The sequence below is a fragment of the Sturnira hondurensis genome, unplaced genomic scaffold (genome assembly GCF_014824575.4).
Source record: "Sturnira hondurensis isolate 20B ecotype Veracruz unplaced genomic scaffold, ASM1482457v3 Scaffold0009244, whole genome shotgun sequence".
Taxonomy (NCBI): Eukaryota; Metazoa; Chordata; class Mammalia; order Chiroptera; family Phyllostomidae; genus Sturnira; species Sturnira hondurensis.
This window is the reverse complement of record NW_028081875.1, coordinates 5,422,578-5,442,277: the sequence shown is the minus strand read 5'-3', so window position 1 is coordinate 5,442,277 and position 19,700 is coordinate 5,422,578. Positions and strand designations below refer to the sequence as shown.

Sequence of the window (19,700 nt, the reverse complement as noted above, 5' to 3'; positions counted from 1 at the left end):
ACACTTTCTTCTTCCTGAAACTTCTTTTCTCATACCCACTAATGGAGACATTTCTCCCCCACAGAGCTGCCCTTAGTCCCATCTCCAAACCTTATATGGGACAAATTCACCTGATCTCATGACTTAAACCTCCTCCTTTGAGCATCCCACTCTTTTCCCTGGCCTTGACTTTTCTCCCATCCTCAGGACTTAGTTTTCAAATGGGCTGTCAGACCTCTCCAGCCCGAGACTTTAGATATGGCCTCTAATTCAAGATCTAAACCTTGAACTAATCTCTCTGTTCACTGACACACTGTCTTTATTTGTATGTTTTTCCAAAGAACAGAACCAATAGCCTATGTGTGTACATATAAATAGATATTGATTGATTTACTATAAAAATTGGCTCACATGACAATTATGAATGTTGAGAAGTTCTGAGATCTGCATGGTGAATCAGCAAGCTGGAGACCCCAGGAAAGCTAATGGTACAGTTCCAGTCCAAGTCCAAAGGCCTGAAAACCATGAGAATTGCTGGTGTGTGTTCCAGTCTGAGTCAGAGTCTGAATGTAAAAGATAAATGTCCTAGCCCAAAGGGAAGAAGATAAAAGAATTCTTTCTTCCTCGACCTTTTATTCTATTCAGGCCTTCAATCAATTGAATGAGGCCCATTGGGGAACACAATCTCATCCAGAAACAACCTCACAGAAATGCCCAGAATAATGTTTAACCAAACATACAAGCATCTAATGGCCCAGTCAAGTTGACATATAAAATTAACTATGACACTATCCCACATGAGTTCTTCAGGCACATTGAGCGCACCCTTTGGTTCCTGTCACTCACACTTTAAGCCTGTCCTCATGACAAATCCTTCACATCTAGTTTACTCTCAGATATGCTTAATTCTTCCATTATAGCATTTCTTGTATTCACCCATTCTTTCCAAGCCAATTACCATGTTTTTGGACTATATGATGCACTTTCTAACCATATTATATATATATATATATATATATAATATATATATAATGTGTGTGTGTATAATTGATTATGTTATTAAAGTTTTTCCATTTCCCCCCTTCACATTCCCCTCCACCCTGAACAACCCCTCCCATCCACATTCCCCACTTTAGTTCATCTCCATGTGTCATACTTATAAGTTCTTTAGCTTCTACATTTCCCATAATATTCTTACCCTTCCCCTGTCTATTTTCTACCTACCATCTCTGCTACTTATACTTTGTACCTTTCCCTCCCTCTCTTCTCCTCCCACTCCCCTGTTCTTCACCCTCCAAGTGATCTCCATTTCTGTGATTCTGTTCCTGTTCTAGTTCTTTGCTTAGTTTGTTTTTGTTTTTTGTTTTTGTTTTTCAGTATGGTTGTTAATAATTGTAAGTTTGATGTCATTTTACTGTACATGTTTTTTATCTCCTCTTTCTTAGATAAGTCCTTTAACATTTCATATAATAAGGGCTTGGTGATGATGAACTCCTTTAACTTGACCTTATCTTAGAAGCACTTTATCTGCCCTTCCATTATAAATGATAGCTTTGCTGGATAGAGCAATCTTGGATGTAGGTCCTTGCCTTTCATGACTTGTACTACTCCTTTCCAGACCCTTCTTGCCTGTAAGGTCTCTTTTGAGAAATCAGCTGACACTCTGATGGGAACTCCTTTGTAGGTGACTGTCCCCCTATCTCTTGCTGCTTCTAGGATTCTCTCCTTCATTTTAATCTTGGCTAATGTAACTATGATGTGCCTTGGTGTGTTTCTCCTTGGGTCCAACTTCTTTCGGACTCTGAACTTCCTGGACTTCCTGGAAGTCTATTTGCTTTGCCAAATTAGGGAAGTTCTCCTTTATTGTTTGTTCAAATAAGTTTTCCACTTGTTTCTCTTCCTCTCCCCCTTCTGGTACCCCTATAATTCGATGTTGGAATGTTTAAAGATGTCCTGGAGGTTCCTAAGCCTCTCCTCATTTTTTTGAATTCTTGTTTCTTCATTCTTTTTTGTTTGGTTGTTTCTTTCTGCCTTCTGGTCCACTCCATTGATTTCAGTGCCAGTTTCCTTCCCATCACTATTGGTTCCCTGTACATTTCCCTTTATCTCACTTAGCATAGCCTTCATTTTTTCATCTAATTTCTGACCAAATTCAACCAGTTCTGTGAGCGTCCTGATTATCTATATTTTGAACTGTGCATCTGATAGGTTGGCTGTTTCTTCATCACTTAGTTGTATTTTTTCTGGGTCTTTTATCTGTTCTTTCATTTGGGCCATTTTTTTCCTCATCATGCTTGTTATGTAGTAAGGGGTGGAGCTTTAGGTGTTCACCCAGGCATGGCAAACCACCTTGCTGTATAGTGACCCTGTATGTGGGGGAGGGATCCGAGTCAGAACAATGGCACTTGCTCCACTTTCTGCCGGTTTTCAGTCACTTCCAGCGCTACCCACAGTCAAATTGGGCCCTTCTGGTGCAAATTCCCTGGTGCAAATTGGGCCCACATTCTAACCCCCTGTGGATCTCTCCAAGGAACTCTCCTATAAGGCTGGGAGTTTCTCCCACTGCTGCCTCAACACCCACCAGTGTTTTCAGTCAGAGGTTTGAAGCTTTATTTCTCTGTGCTGGGACCCTGGGTTGCGTGGTTTTTGTTTCACTCTTCAGCTGTTCCTCCCAGTTTATCTGTGCACGAATGTGGGACAGTCTGCTCCACTGCCTGCAGCTTTGTTCACCCCAGTCCTCTAGCCACAGCCTTGCTGCGAGTCCTCTCTGCCAGGCTGCCTGTCCCTGCCCCTCGGGTCTGGGTGAGTGTTTCTTCTTTAACTCCTTGGTTGTTGGACTTCCATACAGTTCGATTTTCTGTCAGTTCTGGTTGTTTGTTGTTTTTATATTGTTGTTGTCCTCCTTTTGGCTGTGCTAGGAGGCACATTGTGTCCACCTACACCTCCATCTTGGCTGGAAGTTTAACAACATTTTTTGCTTCAAAAAATTTTCCCCTATTTTCCTCCTCTAAAACCTTGGTGCATCTGGAGTCTGTACCATAAGACACACATAGGTTTTAGAGGAGGAAAATAGGAGAGGAAATTGAAGCAAAGAATGTGGTTAAAAAGTGCATCTTATGCGGGGGCGACTTTCCTCGCAAGTCCCCCCGTGTGCCACAGATAAGAGTAAATATAACTGAGAGGGGGAAGATTGTGATGGAGTAGGACAGAGTGGATTCCATTTCCCATACACATGGGAGAAAATCCTGGCAGATCTAATGAGGAACAGCGCAATCAACAAACAGCTCCCCAGCATTTATGAAATTAAGTGACCAGAGATTGTGACAGACACTGAAGGACCAGACAGCTGTAGCAGCTTGGCTTGCTTCCCACCCAGACTGGCAGCGATCCAGAGGAAGGGTGGGAGCACTTGAGTTCCCCACAGAACTGGGAAGGACCTAGCCAGATCCTGCCGGACCCAGGCAGCCTCACGGGCACACGGGTGCCCGCACCCCAGCCCAGCAGCCTGGCCAGAGAGCCTGCAGGCACCTGCACCCCAGCCCACAGAGAGGACCCCCAGGGAAGTGCACTGAAAAGAAGAGAGATTGCCTTCCTGGAGTGCTGTGGAGAAGCACTGGGCCAGCTCTTAAGAGAGCACTCTCAGAAAGACCACACCAATCAACCCTCACCCTGCTGCAACCAGAAAAACCGGTTTGGACAGTTTGAAACAAACAAGGGATTTTTTGGTGGGATTTTTTTTAGTATTGTTTTAGTAATCTTATATCTTTTTAATTTTATTATTGTTTTATCTTCGATACTTTTTCCTCTCCTTTCTTTTCCCCTGTTTTACTGCTTCTTCCTTCCTTTCCAAACTTATTGCTTTTTTCCTCCCTTCTCCTGCCTTGTTTTTTGTTTGTTGTTTTGTTTTCTTTTACCCACAAGGAACACAAACAACTGGGAGCCATGAAAAGACCAGAGAGGGACCAAAAGAGGAGGCATCCCAACACTAGAGACAGAGAGACAAATTTCAATTTGCTATAGCAGAGAAGCCACAAGTTGCTGCATATTTGTATTACTATTATTTTTTCATTATTCTCACTTCTTTTATATTTTAATAGTATCTTTGTATTCCTCCTCTTTCTGTATAGGCTTCTTAGCCTTGGCAAGTTATATTGCATCATTTGACAGGTTTCCCGTGTTCTCTCCTCCACAGTGTATTACTAATTTTCTATACTTCACGCCACTTGTTTTCCTTTAGCACACTACCCAAAGTTCTATACCCCCTATTCAAACAGATCACATAGAGTCAGTCAAATGATTGTTGGTCTAATAATATTGTAAATACTAGCTGTTCTATACAACTGTAAATACTTCACAACACATCTCCTGGATCATAGACCACTTTATAGGTTCCTGAATTATATTACTGTAGGGATTAACTCTATTTACTCACATACTACACCTATTTGCTGTTCTTTATTCTCACCTTTCCTCAAAATCTTACTTCCTGCAATCTCACTGCTTTCTAGATCCAACTCACAAGCCTTCCCTGACCAAAAAGAGAATTATCTTTTGTCCATCCTTTCTTAAAAGTGGCAAATTGGGTTGAAGACTAAAGTTAACACTATACACAGCCTAAAGATCTTCTATCTCTTCTCTACCGGCTGTGACTAAATATCATAAAATACTCTCCAGCTGTCACAAACCATTTTGCCTCCCCCTCCAACTAATCACAAACAAAAAATAGGAGTAGGTGGAAGCGGAGAACACCAGGATACCCAAAAGAGACTGCACCACTGAATTTCACAGGTATTCTACCACAGAAGTTCACACCATAAACCTAGGGTGTCAAAACACACAAATTGAAGGAGCTGAGGCCAACAAGAAGATGCTCACAAACAATGGGAAGACAAAGAAACAATCCCCAAATGAAAGAAAAGGAAGAAGACTCAGTAAAAATGCCAAATGAAATAGAGGCAAGTCAACAATCACATATTGAATTCAAAGCACTGGTTATCAGGAAATTCAAAGAGCTCACAATGAGCTATCAGAAACTACAGGGGAGTTACAATGAAGTCACCGCAAACTATATCAACATGAAAAAAAGAAACAGAAACAATGAACAAGGGCCAAAAGGAAATGAAGAATACAATTTCTGACCTGAAGAACACAGTAGAAGGAATCAAAAGCAGCATCGCTGAGGCAGAAGATCAGATCAGTGAGTTGGAGGACAAAGGGAAAAAATAAAAACCAGAAAGAGCCAGAAAAGGAAAAGAGGCTCAGAAAGAATGAAGATGGATTAAGAGAAATGCAAGACAAAATGAAACGTAATAACATCTGAATAATAGGGATACCAGAAGGAGAAGAAGAAGAACAAGGGATAGAAGACCTATTTGAAAAAGTAACGAGGAAAAACTTACCTAATTTGCTGAGAGAAAAAGTCACACAAATCCAGGAATCGCAGAGAGTTCCACTCAAGAGGAACTGAAAGAGACCCACTTCAAGACACATCATAATTAAAATGGAACAATTCAAGACAAAGAGAGACTCCTTAAGGCAGCGAGGGAAAACCAGGAAGTAACATACAAGGGAGCCCCAATAAGACAAGCAGCTGATCTCTCAATGGAAATGCTCTAAGCAAGAAGAGAATGGCAAGAAATATTCCAAGTAATGAGAAACAGAGGCCTACAACCAAGGCTACTTTACCCAGCAAGGCTCTCAATCAAGATAGAAGGCCAAATAAAGAGCTTCCAAGACAAAATAAGTCTAAAAGAATATGCCTCCACCAAACCAGCTCTACAAGAAATACTAAAGTGGCTGCTTTAAGAAAAGGAAGGAAAAGACAGAGACATAGAGGAACACAGGTACAAAAATGGCAATGAATAAGTACCTATCAATAATAACCTTAAACATAAATGGATCAAATGCTCCAATCAAAAGACATAGAATAGCTGAATGGATAAGAAAGCATGACCCACACATAAATGCTGCCTACAAGAGACCCACCTCAGGACAAAACACCATCACAGACTAAAACTAAAGGGCTGGAAACAAATTTTCCAGGCAAACAGACAAGAAAAACAGCCGGGGTAGCAATACTCATATCAGACAAAATAGACTTCAAAAAACGGGGCCATAAAGAGAGACCCAGAAGGTCACTTCAAAATACTCAAGGAAAGAATCCACCAAGAAGACATTAACATCGTAAATATATATGCACCCAACATAGGAGCACCCAAACATATAAAGAAAATCTTAGAGGACTTCAAGAAAGATATTGACGGCAACACAATTATAGTAGGGGATTTAAACAGGTCACTGTCAAAAATGGACAGATCTTCCAAACAAAATATCAACAAAGATATTGTGGCATTGAACAATGCCCTGGATCAAATGCACCTAACTAATATATAGAGAGAGCCCTTCATTCCAAAGAAGCTAAATACACATTCTTTTCAAATGCACATGGAACATTTTCCAAGATAGACCACATGATAGGACACAAAACAAGCCTCAACAAATTCAAGAACCTTGAAATCGTACCAAGCATTTTCTCTGACCACAAGGGACTGAACCTGGAAACCAACCCCCAAAGAAAAAACACAAAACACTCAAAATCATGGATATTGAATGGCATGCTATTACACAATGAATGGGTCAAGAATGAAATTAGGGAGGAAGTCAAAAAGTTTCTGGAAACAAATAAAAATGAACTCACAACAATCCAAAACTTATGGGACACAGTAAAGGCAGTCCTGAGACGAAAGTTCACAGCAATATAGGCCTATCTAAAAAAGACAGAAACATTTCAAATAAACAACTTAACCCTATGCCTACAAGAACTCGAGGAACAACAACAAAGACAGCCCAGAGTAAGTAGAAGGAGGGAAATAACCAAGATCAGAGCAGAATTAAATGACATAGAGACTAAAAGCACAATTCTAAGAATCAATGAATCCAGGAGCTGGTTTTTTTAAAAGGTAAACAAGATCGACAAACCTTTAAGTAGGCTCACTAAGAAAACAAGAGAGAGGACCCAAATAAACACAATCAGAAATGAAAGAGCAGATATTACAACTGACACCACAGAAATACAAAGGATTGTAAGAAATTACTATGAAGAACTGTATGCCAAGAAATTTGAAAACCTAGATGAAATGGACCAATTTCTAGAAAAATATAATCTTCCAAAACTCAATGAAGAAGAAGCAGAAAGCCTGAACAGACCAATAACAGTAGATGAAACTGAAGCAGCAATCAAACAACTCCTGTCACACAAAAGCCCTGGACCAGATGGTTTCACAGGAGAATTCTACAAAGCATTTAAGGAAGAGCTAACCCCTATTCTGCACAGACTATTCCAAAAAGCCCCAAATGGTGGGAAATTCCCAAACTCTTTTTATGAAGCCAGCATCATCCTAATTCCAAAACCAGATAAAGACACAAGAAAGAAAGAAAACTTCAGGCCAATATCGCTCATGGACATGGACGCTAAAATCCTCAACAAAATATTGGCAAATTGCATCCAACAATACATTAAAATGGTCATACACCATGACCAAGTGGGATTCATCCCAGGGATGCAAGGATGGTTCAATATTCACAGATTAGTAATGTAATACATCACATAAACAAAAGCAAAGACAAAAATTACATGATCATATCAATAGATGTGGAAAATGCTTTTGATAAGGTACAACATCCATTCATGATAAAAACACTCAGCAAAGTGGCAATAGAGGGAGCATTCCTCAATTTAATAAAGGTCGTATATGAGAGACCTACAACCAACATCATACTCATTTGGCAAAAACTAAAATCTTTTCCACTAAGATCAGGAACCAGATAAGTTTGTCCACTTTCACCACTTTTATTCAATATAGTATTGTAAGTATTACCCACAGCGATCAGACAAGAAAGAAAATAAAAGGCATCCAAATTGTAAAGGAGGAAACAGAACTGTCACTGTTTGCAGATGACATGATAGTGTACATGGAAAATCCTATAGACTCTACCCAAAAACTGCTGGACCTAATAAATGAATTTGGAAAAACAGTGAGATACAAAGTCAATATCCAGAAATCAATGACCTTTTGCATGCTAACAGCAGAAGCAAAAATCAATGGCATTTTTGTATGGTAATATTTTGTATGAAATCCTATAGACTCTACTCAAAATCCTAATAACTCTACCCAAAATCCTAATATAGAAAATAGAGTTATTTAGCCTAATAACTCTATGGAAAATCCTATAGACTCTACCCCAAAACTGCTCGACCGAATAAATGAATTTAGAAAAACAGTGGGATACAAAGTCAATATACAGAAATCAATGGCATTTTTATGCTAACATTTTTGTATGAAACAGCAGAAGCAGAAATCAAGAAAAAAATCCCACTCGATACAACAAAAAGGAAAATAAAATACCTTGGAATAAACCTAACCAAGGGGGCAATACACCTGTATGCAGAAAACTACACAACACTAAAGAAAGAAATCACGGAAGACATAAACAAATGGAAACATATACCGTGTTCATGGATTGGAAGAAATAATATCATCAAAATGTCCATACTACCCAAAGCAATTTACAGATTCAGTGCAATACCTATTGAAGTACCAATGGCATTTTCACGGACATAGAACAAACACTTCAGAAATTTATAAACAACCTTGAAGAGCAGGTGCAATTTTGAGAAAGAAGAACAAAGTAGGAGGGATCACAATACCTGATACCAAACTGTATTCCAAAGCCACTGTAATCAAAACAGCCTGGTACTGGCATAAAAACAGGCACATAGACCAATGGAACAGAACAGAGAGCCCAGAAATAAACCAAATTCTCTATGGACAACTAATTTTTGACAAAGGGAGTAACATAAAATGGAGTAAAAATAGCCTCTTCAACAAATGGTGTTGGGAGAACTGGACAGCTATGTGCAAAAAAATTAAACTTGAGCACCAACTTATACCATACACCAAAATAAATTCAAGGTGGATAAAAGACTTAAATATAAGCCGTGACACCATTAAAATCCTAGAGGCGAGCATTGATGGGAAAATCTCATATATGTCACGCTGCAACATATTTACTGATATGTCCCCTAGAGCAAGGGACATAAAAGAGAGAATAAACAAATGGATCTCATCAAAATAAAATGCTTCTGCATGGCTAAAGAAAACAGTATTAAAATAAAAAGAACCAACTGTATGGGAAAACATATTTGCCAATGATACCTCAGACAAGGGTTTAATATCCAAAATATACAAAGAACTTACACAACTCCATGCTAAGAAGACAAGCAGCCCAATTAAAAAATGGGCAAAGGACTTGAACAAGCACTTCTTCAAGGAGGAAATAGAGAGGATACGGAGACATGTGAAAAGATGCTCAATATTGCTAGCTATCAGAGAGATGCTAATTAAAACCACAATGAGATACCACTTTACACTGGTCAGAATGGCCATCAGAAACAAAGCAACAACCAATCAGTGTTGGAGAGGTTGTGGGGAAAAGGGGACCCTAGTTCACTGTTGGTAGGATTGCAGACTTGTACAACCATTATGGAAAACTGTATAGAATTTTCTAAGAAAACTAAAAATGAATATGCATTTTGACCCAGCAATTCCACTGTTAAGACTATATCCTAACCCTGAAACACCAATCCAAAAGAACCTATGCACCCCAATGTTCATAGCAGCACAATTTACAATAGCCAAGATTGGAGGCAACCTAGGTGCCCATCAGTAAATGAATGGATCAAAAACTATGGTACATTTACACAATGGAATTCTATGCAGCAGAAAGAAAGAAGGAGCTCCTACCCTTTGCAACAGCATGGATGGAAATGGAAAGCATTATGCTGAGTGAAATTAGCCAGACGGTGAAAGACAAATACCATACGATCTCACCTTTAACAGGATCCTAAACAACAAAACAAACAAGCGAGCAAAACATAACCAAAGACATTGAAACACAGAACAGGCTGACAGGATCTGGAGGAGAGAGGGGAGAGAATTTCAAGGGGAAAAGGGGAAGGATTCACAGGAACAACTATAAAGGACACATGGACAAAAACTAAGGTGGGGAGGATGAGAGGGAGGTGGGGAGCACTGCGGGGGGTGGGCTGGGATGGGAGTATAAGACAGAAAACTGTACTTGAACAATAATTAAATAATTTTTTTTTTACAAAAAGAGTGAACATGACTGAGACTTATTGTGATCTGCTTGGGGAGGAGAGGTGGCCGATCCCTCAGAGAAGGGCCACGAGCCCCCTCCTCAAGGGGCTTTTATTGGGTTTGTTTGCACAAGAATACAGGTAAGGATTAAAATTGATCATTCAAAGACCTATGAGTGCTTATTTTTAGTCAGGGTCAGATAACTAGCGAGCCATAAAACTATGAGGACAAACTTCTTGTTTGCACCCTTATCATTTAAATGAGAGCATTCTAAACAAAGCAAGTTTCACAGGATTTTTACATATTCTTTCTTATGCCTGGTTTACCCCTGATAATTCCCCTTTCCAGCACAGGGCTGCACCTCCTTCCCCATCATACGTTTTTAGGCTTAAGTAGATTAGAGCCAGGAAGCACTTCTCCCAGAGACCATGAGGACTTGGGCTTTCTCAAAGCCGGGGGACAAGAGTCCATCACTCCCTCTTGTTGCAGCCCCCCACCAAGTCCTTCTCTGATGGCCTCCCACATGATTGAGGCTGGCTTAGATTGCCCCCCAGTGTGAGGGGTCTTACCCATCATTGACTTCTGACCAAGCTTTGGGGGCAAAGAGGAAACTGAGGCAGTGTTTGCTACCAGAGACAAGCTTTTTTGTCTCCTGTGGCTAGCATTCCAAAGGTTGTTGTTCACCCTTAGCCACAGGGGGTCGAGTTACAATTATTGAAATCAGGAAGAGTGGTCCACAAAATCTCCCCCTTTTTTGTTTGTTAAATCAATTGAAGTTGTTAGGCCTGTGAAACCCACTATTTTCTGTTTTCAAATGAGATCATGGGAAAATAGCTTACAAGTACATCATAAAGCACAAATAAGGATTAAAACAAGGAGGCATCCGAGAGCTGCCATAACCCAAACTCCTAAATTCAGTCAGTTGAAAAATGATACAAATGCATGGGAAAGACAAAAGTAACAGGTCTGGTTACATTTCAGTTTGGGGGAGAATTAGCACAGACTTCAGAAAGTTACTTTAAAGATACGCAGCGAGGGCAGGTATCTGAACTTAGGGGGAGAGAGTTTAGTAAGAGCAAGTTAGAAAGCACCATTAAAATCAATAAACAATCAGTGGGTCCAATGGCCCACATTCTCAGATTAAGTCCACCAAACCAATGTTTGGAGTTCAGTACAGAGGGTCTGAAAAACCTCCTGTTTGGTTAAGGGTTGAATGTCCTGCAGCATTAATTTTGTCCCTTTAAGTTGGTAGAAAAAGTCCCTCTTAGGTGATGTTGAATACCATTCCAGGGGTGTTACATACAGCTTGAAGAAATCTGGATTAGGAGAGTCCAGTGGGTGGAAGTGCGTTGCCATCAGGGAAGCCTTTTCTGTGATATGGCTTCATTTTCTTCACCTGCAGTGCTAAAGGTCATTCTGAAAAGCAAACACAAGCATACCTTCTTCCCCAAGTTAAGGGTTAAAATCTGGGGGTAAGGTGGCTTCGACTCTTCTGTCTGAAATATTTTACAAGTGAAGTACAAAGCAATTCATTGTAATTTAGAAAATTATAGGTAAACATGGCCAATAAAATCAAATTTTAGGGGGGGAAGGACTCATGACTCCCTCTTTTTTTTTGTTAAAAAGATTTTTAAAAGTATGATAAGCCCGTTCTACAACTGCCTGACCAGTTGGATTGTAAGGTCAGGCAAATATCTTAAAACTAAAGATCCCTTAACAGGGAGACGTTCAAGCAGCCCAGTAACTGCTGAACCTAAAACATTGCTCATGGTGGTAGAGAGCTTATTTTTATTCCACAAGTTTGAGGAGAAATCCTTTAACAAATAAATGAGCTTTTTCTGAAATCCCACCCACTGTAAAAGAGTGCTTAGCAAACCAGTTTCAATGCTACTACCCCGCCTGCTCTCTGAAATCTTATCTGTTGCTAGCAAATGGAGCATAGTGAATCAGAAATTCAAGTCACACGCTGCCACTGCCGCTGCCGGCGCGCACCCACCGCTGCCGCCAGTGGCACCATTGCAAACGCAGCCCCATGGCCACTGTCAGTGTCATCCTCCCCTGGCTGCCACTGATGGCCCACTGTCGGCGCCCTGCACACTGCTGTCGGCCCTGCAGCCACTGAGATGGCAACTACTAGGCTTCGAGGCTGCCGTGGACATGATGGTTCTATTACAGAAAAATGAAGCGACCAGACACCGAGGGTTCAGGAGCACGATCTTTATTACATGCACGGGCCCGTAATACCATACATCATATGGTATTTGTCCCTTACTGTGTAGCTTCTTGCACTTAGCATAATGCTCTCTGGTTCCATCCATGCTGTAGCAAAGGGTAGGAGCTCCTTCATTTTTCTGCTGTGTAGTATTCCACTGTGTAAATGCACCATAGTTTTTTGATCCACTCATTTATGAATGGGCACTTAGGTTGCTTTCAGCACTTGGCTATTCTAAATTGTACTGCTATGAACATTAGGGTGCATAGGTCCTTTTGGATTAGTGTTTCAGGGTTCTTAGGATATAATCCCAGCAGTGAAATTGTCATGTCAAAAGGCAATTCCATTTTAGTTCTCTGAGGAAATCCCATACTGTTTTCCACAGTACCTGCACCAGTCTGCATTCTCACTAACAGTGCACTAGGGTTCCCTTTTCTCCACACCCTCACCACCACTTCTTTTTTGTTGATTTGGTTATGATGACCATTCTGACCGGTGTGAAGTGGAATCTCATGTGGTTTTAATTTGCATCTCTCTGAAGTATACTGATGCTGAGCATCTTTTCATGTCTCTGGGCCCTCTGTATATTCTCCTTAGAGAAGTGTTTGTTCAAGTCTTTTGCCCATTTTTAATTGTTTGGGGGTTTTTTGGTTTTATTTATTTATTTTTTGGTCTTCATGGAGTGAAGACATGTGTGATCTTTATATATTTTGGAGATGAATCCCCTGTCTGAGATATCATTGTCAAATATGTTTTCCCATATAGTTGGTTCTCTTTTCATTTTAATGCTGTCTTCTTCAGCTATGCAGTAGCTTTTTATTTTAATGAGATTCCATTTGTTTATTCTTTCCTTTATGTCCCTTGCTTTAGGGTACATATCAGTGAAAATATTGATGCTTGGAATGTCTCAGATTTTTCTGCTAATGTTTTCCTCTACAACTTTTATAATGTGATGAGTTATATTTAAGTTTTTTATCCACCTTGAATTTATATTTTTTGTATGGTGCAAACCGCTGATCGAGTTTTATCTTTTTGCATGTAGCTGTCCACCGCTCCCAACACCATTTGTTGAAAAGGCTATTTTGCTTCATTTTAAGCTTCTGCTCCCTTTGTCACATATTAATTGACCATAGAGACTTGGACTTATTTCTGGGCTCTCTAATTTCTTCCATTGGTCCATGTTTCTGTTATTATGCCGTTACATATGAACACTAGTTTGATGACAGTGGCCTTATACTAAAGTTTGACATCAGGTATTGTGATCCTTCCTGCTTTGTTCCTATTCGTCAAAATTGCTGCAGCTATTTGGGGTCATTTGCGGTTCCATATAAATTTCTAAAATGTTTCTTCTATATCTGTGAAATATGTCATAAATACTTTAATAGGGATTGCATTGAATCTATAAATTGCCTTGGGCAGTATGGACATTTTGGTGATGTTAATTTTTCCGATCCATGAACATGGTATAAGTTTCCATTTGTTTATGTCTTCCTTGATTTCTTTCTTCAGTGTTGTGTACTTTTCTGCATATAGGTGTATTGCCTCCTTGGTTAGGTTTATTCCTCGGTATTTTATTTTCCTTTTTGCTATATCGAGTGGGATTTTTTTCTTGATTTCTGCTTCTGCTGTTTCATTGTTAGCACACAAAAATGCCTTTGATTTCTGGTTATTGACTTGGTATCCCACTGTTGTCCCAAATTCATTTATTAGGTCCAGCAGTTTTTGGGTAGAGTCTATAGGATTTTCCATGTACACTATCATGTCATCTGCAAACAGTGACAGTTCTGTTTCCTCCTTTACAATTTGGATGCCTTTTATTTTCTTTCTTGTCTGATCGCTGTGGGTAATACTTACAATACTATATTGAATAAAAGTGGTGAAAGTGGACAAACTTATCTGGTTCCTGATCTTAGTGGAAAAGATTTTAGTTTTTGCCAAATGAGTATGATGTTGGTTGTAGGTCTCTCATATACGACCTTTATTAAATTGAGGAATGCTCCCTCTATTGCCACTTTGCTGAGTGTTTTTATCATGAATGGATGTTGTACCTTATCAAAAGCATTTTCCACATCTATTGATATGATCATGTAATTTTTGTCTTTGCTTTTGTTTATGTGATGTATTACATTACTAATCTGTGAATATTGAACCATCCTTGCATCCCTGGGATGAATCCCACTTGGTCATGGTGTATGACCATTTTAATGTATTGTTGGATGCAATTTGCCAATATTTTGTTGAGGATTTTAGCGTCCATGTCCATGAGCGATATTGGCCTGAAGTTTTCTTTCTTTCTTGTGTCTTTATCTGGTTTTGGAATTAGGATGATGCTGGCTTCATAAAAAGAGTTTGGGAATTTCCCACCATTTGGGGCTTTTTGGAATAGTCTGTGCAGAATAGGGGTTAGCTCTTCCTTAAATGCTTTGTAGAATTCTCCTGTGAAACCATCTGGTCCAGGGCTTTTGTGTGACAGGAGTTGTTTGATTGCTGCTTCAGTTTCATCTACTGTTATTGGTCTGTTCAGGCTTTCTGCTTCTTCTTCATTGAGTTTTGGAAGATTATATTTTTCTAGAAATTGGTCCATTTCATCTAGGTTTTCAAATTTCTTGGCATACAGTTCTTCATAGTAATTTCTTACAATCCTTTGTATTTCTGTGGTGTCAGTTGTAATATCTGCTCTTTCATTTCTGATTGTGTTTATTTGGGTCCTCTCTCTTCTTTTCTTAGTGAGCCTACTTAAAGGTTTGTCGATCTTGTTTACCTTTTCAAAAAACCAGCTCCTGGATTCATTGATTCTTAGAATTGTGCTTTTAGTCTCTATGTCATTTAATTCTGCTCTGATCTTGGTTATTTCCCTCCTTCTACTTACTCTGGGCTGTCTTTGTTGTTGTTCCTCGAGTTCTTGTAGGCATAGGGTTAAGTTGTTTATTTGAAATGTTTCTGTCTTTTTTAGATAGGCCTATATTGCTGTGAACTTTCGTCTCAGGACTGCCTTTACTGTGTCCCATAAGTTTTGGATTGTTGTGAGTTCATTTTTATTTGTTTCCAGAAACTTTTTGACTTCCTCCCTAATTTCATTCTTGACCCATTCATTGTGTAATAGCATGCCATTCAATATCCATGATTTTGAGTGTTTTGTGTTTTTTCTTTGGGGGTTGGTTTCCAGGTTCAGTCCCTTGTGGTCAGAGAAAATGCTTGGTATGATTTCAAGGTTCTTGAATTTGTTGAGGCTTGTTTTGTGTCCTATCATGTGGTCTATCTTGGAAAATGTTCCATGTGCATTTGAAAAGAATGTGTATTTAGCTTCTTTGGAATGAAGGGCTCTCTCTATATATTAGTTAGGTGCATTTGATCCAGGGCATTGTTCAATGCCACAATATCTTTGTTGATATTTTGTTTGGAAGATCTGTCCATTTTTGACAGTGACCTGTTTAAATCCCCTACTATAATTGTGTTGCCGTCAATATCTTTCTTGAAGTCCTCTAAGATTTTCTTTATATGTTTGGGTGCTCCTATGTTGGGTGCATATATATTTACGATGTTAATGTCTTCTTGGTGGATTCTTTCCTTGAGTATTTTGAAGTGACCTTCTGGGTCTCTCTTTATGGCCCCGTTTTTTGAAGTCTATTTTGTCTGATATGAGTATTGCTACCCCGGCTGTTTTTCTTGTCTGTTTGCCTGGAAAATTTGTTTCCAGCCCTTTAGTTTTAGTCTGTGATGGTGTTTTGTCCTGAGGTGGGTCTCTTGTAGGCAGCATTTATGTGTGGGTCATGCTTTCTTATCCATTCAGCTATTCTATGTCTTTTGATTGGAGCATTTGATCCATTTATGTTTAAGGTTATTATTGATAGGTACTTATTCATTGCCATTTTTGTACCTGTGTTCCTCTATGTCTCTGTCTTTTCCTTCCTTTTCTTAAAGCAGCCACTTTAGTATTTCTTGTAGAGCTGGTTTGGTGGAGGCATATTCTTTTAGACTTATTTTGTCTTGGAAGCTCTTTATTTGGCCTTCTATCTTGATTGAGAGCCTTGCTGGGTAAAGTAGCCTTGGTTGTAGGCCTCTGTTTCTCATTACTTGGAATATTTCTTGCCATTCTCTTGTTGCTTAGAGCACTTCCATTGAGAAATCAGCTGCTTGTCTTATTGGGGCTCCCTTGTATGTTACTTCCTGGTTTTCCCTCGCTGCCTTAAGGAGTCTCTCTTTGTCTTGAATTGTTCCATTTTAATTATGATGTGTCTTGAAGTGGGTCTCTTTCAGTTCCTCTTGAGTGGAACTCTCTGTGATTCCTGGATTTGTGTGACTTTTTCTCTCAGCAAATTAGGTAAGTTTTTCCTCGTTACTTTTTCAAATAGGTTTTCTATCCCTTGTTCTTCTTCTTCTCCTTCTGGTATCCCTATTATTCAGATGTTATTACGTTTCATTTTGTCTTGCATTTCTCTTAATCCGTCTTCATTCTTTCTGAGCCTCTTTTCCTTTTCTGGCTCTTTCTGGTTTTTATTTTTTCCCTTTGTCCTCCAACTCACTGATCTGATCTTCTGCCTCAGCGATGCTGCTTTTGATTCCTTCTACTGTGTTCTTCAGGTCAGAAATTGTATTCTTCATTTCCTTTTGGCCCTTGTTCATTGTTTCTGTTTCTTTTTTTCATGTTGATATAGTTTGTGGTGAGTTCACTGTTGCTCCCCTGTAGTCTCTGGTAGCTCATTGTGAGCTCTTTGAATTTCCTGATAGCCAGTGCTTTGAATTCAATATGTGATTGTTGACTTGCCTCTATCTCATTTGGCATTCTTACTGAGCCTTCTTCCTTTTCTTTCATTTGGGGATTGTTTCTTTGTCTTCCCATTGTCTGTGAGACTCTTCCTGTTAGCCTCGGCTTCTTAAATTTGTGTGTTTTGACACCCTAGGTTTATGGTGTGAACTTCTGTGGTAGAATACCTGTGAAATTCAGTGGTGCAGTCTCTTTCGGGCATCCTGGTGTTCTCCGTTTCCACCTACTCCTATTTTTTGTTTGTGATCAGTTGGAGGGGGAGGCAAAATGGTTTGTGACAGCTGGAGAGTATTTTATGATATTTAGTCACAGCCGGTAGAGAAGAGATAGAAGATCTTTCGGCTGTGTATAGTGTTAACTTTAGTCTTCAACCCAATTTGCCACTTTTAAGAAAGGATGGACAAAAGATAAATCTCTTGTTGGTGAGGGAAGGCTTGTGAGTTGGGTCTAGAAAGCAGTGAGGTTGTGGGCGGTCACATTCTGAGTTAAAGTTAGGGTAAATGATAGTAAATAAGTGTAGTGTGTGAGCAAATAGAGTTAATTACTCCAGTAATAGAGTTCAGAAAACTGTAAAGTGGGCTAAGGTCTCAGAGATGTGTTGTGATGTATTTACAGTTGTATAGAATAGATATTATTTACAATAATATTAGAGCAACAATCATATGACAGACTCTATGTGATCTGGATAACATGAATAGGGGGTACAGAACTTTGGGTAGTGTGCTAAATAAAAACAAGTGATGTGATGTATAGAAAATTAGCAATGCACTGTGGAGGAGAGAACAGGGGAAACCTGTCAAATAACACAATATAACCAGCCAAGGCAAAGAAGCCTATACAGAAAGTGGAGGAATACAAAGATACTATTAAAATATAAAAGAAGTGAGAATAATGAAAAAATAATAATAATACAAATATGCAGCAACTTGTGGCTTCCCTCCTATAGGAAAGTGAAATTTGTCTCTCTGTTTCTACTGTTAGGATGCCCCCTCTTTGGGTCCAACTCTGGTTTTTCACAGTTCCAAGTTGGTTGTGTCACATCTGGCTTTTCAGTGTCCATTACAATTTCTGTTCTCTTATTTTCATATATGCTGGGGAACTGTTGGCTGTTTGCACTGTTCCTCTGTAGACTGGCCAGGATTTTCTCACATGTATTCGGGGAAATAGAATCCGCTTCATCCTACTCTGTCACCATCTTCCTCATTTCTCTTTCATTTCTGATTGTGTTTATTTGGGTCTTCTCTCTTGTTTTCTTGATGAGCCTGCTTAAAGGCTTTTTTATTTTGTTTATCTTTTCAACAAACCAGCTCCTGGATTTATTGATTCTTAGTATTGTTTCTTTAGTCTCTATGTTGTTTAATTCTGCTCTGATCTTCGTCATTTTCTTCCTTCTACTTGCTCTGGGCTGTCTTTGTTGTTGTTCCTTGAGTTCTTCTAGGAGTAGAGTTAGGTTGTTTATTTAAAATGTTTCCATCTTTTTTAGGCAGGACTGTATCACTACAAACTTCCCTCTCAGGACTGCCTTCGCTGTATCCTGTAAGTTTTGGGTCATTGTGAGTTCATTTTTGTTTGTTTTCAGAAACTTTTTGATTTCTTCCTTAATCTCATTCTTGACCCATTCATTGTTTAGTAGCATGCTATTCAATCTCCATGAGTTTGAGTGTTTGGGTTTTTTCCTGTGAAGTTAGTTTCTAGTTTCAGGCCCTTGTGGGTAGAGAAAAATGCCTGATGTGATTTAAACTTTCTTGAATTTCTTGAGGCTTGTTTTATGTGCTGCCACATGGTCTACATTTGAAAATATTTTATGTGCATTTGAAAAGAATGCATATTTTGCTTCTTTGGAATGAAAGGCTCTCTCTCTCTCTCTCCATATATATATCAGTTGAGTCTATTTGATCTAGGGCATTGTTCAATGCTGCAATACTTTTGTTGATATTTTGTTTGAAAGTTCTATCCATTTTTGACAGTGGGGTGTTAAAATCCCCTACTATAATTGTGTTGCTGTCAATATCTTTCTTGAAGTTTTCTAAGATTTTCTTTATGTGTTTGGGTGCTTGCATGTTGAGTGCATATATATTTACAATGTTTATGTCTTCTTGGTGGATTCTTCCCTTGAGCATTATAAGGTAACCTCTGAGTCTTTTTTATGGCTTTTTTCAAAGTCTATTTTGTCTGATATGAGTTTTGCTACCCTGGCTTGTGTTTCTTGTCCATTTGCTTGAAATATTTGTTTGTAGCCCTTTACTTTCAGTCTGTGTATGTCTTTTGTTCTGAGGTGTGTCTCTTGTAGGCAGCATATGTGTGGGTCATAATTTCTAACCCATTCAGCTATTCTGTGCCTTCTGATTGGGGCATTTAATTCATTTATGTTTAAGGTTATTATTGATAAGTAGTTATTTGTTGTCATTTTTCATACCTTGTTCCTTTCTCTCTTTCTCTGTTTTTCTTCCTGTTCTTAAAGAACACCCTTTAGCACCTCTTGCAAGGATGCTTTGCAGGAGGTATATTCTTTTGGTTTCTCCTTTCTGGGAAGCTTTTTATCTGGCCTCTCATTTTGATCGAGAGCCTTGCTGGATAAAGTTGTCCT

General features: G+C 39.2%; 1 protein-coding gene across 1 annotated transcript in view; it reads left to right on the top strand.

Annotated features, from left to right (window-relative positions):
* Window positions 1-19,700, top strand: part of SLC24A3 (solute carrier family 24 member 3) — a 598,815-nt gene that overhangs the window by 447,728 nt on the left and 131,387 nt on the right. The gene's annotated exons all lie outside the window — the stretch shown is intronic.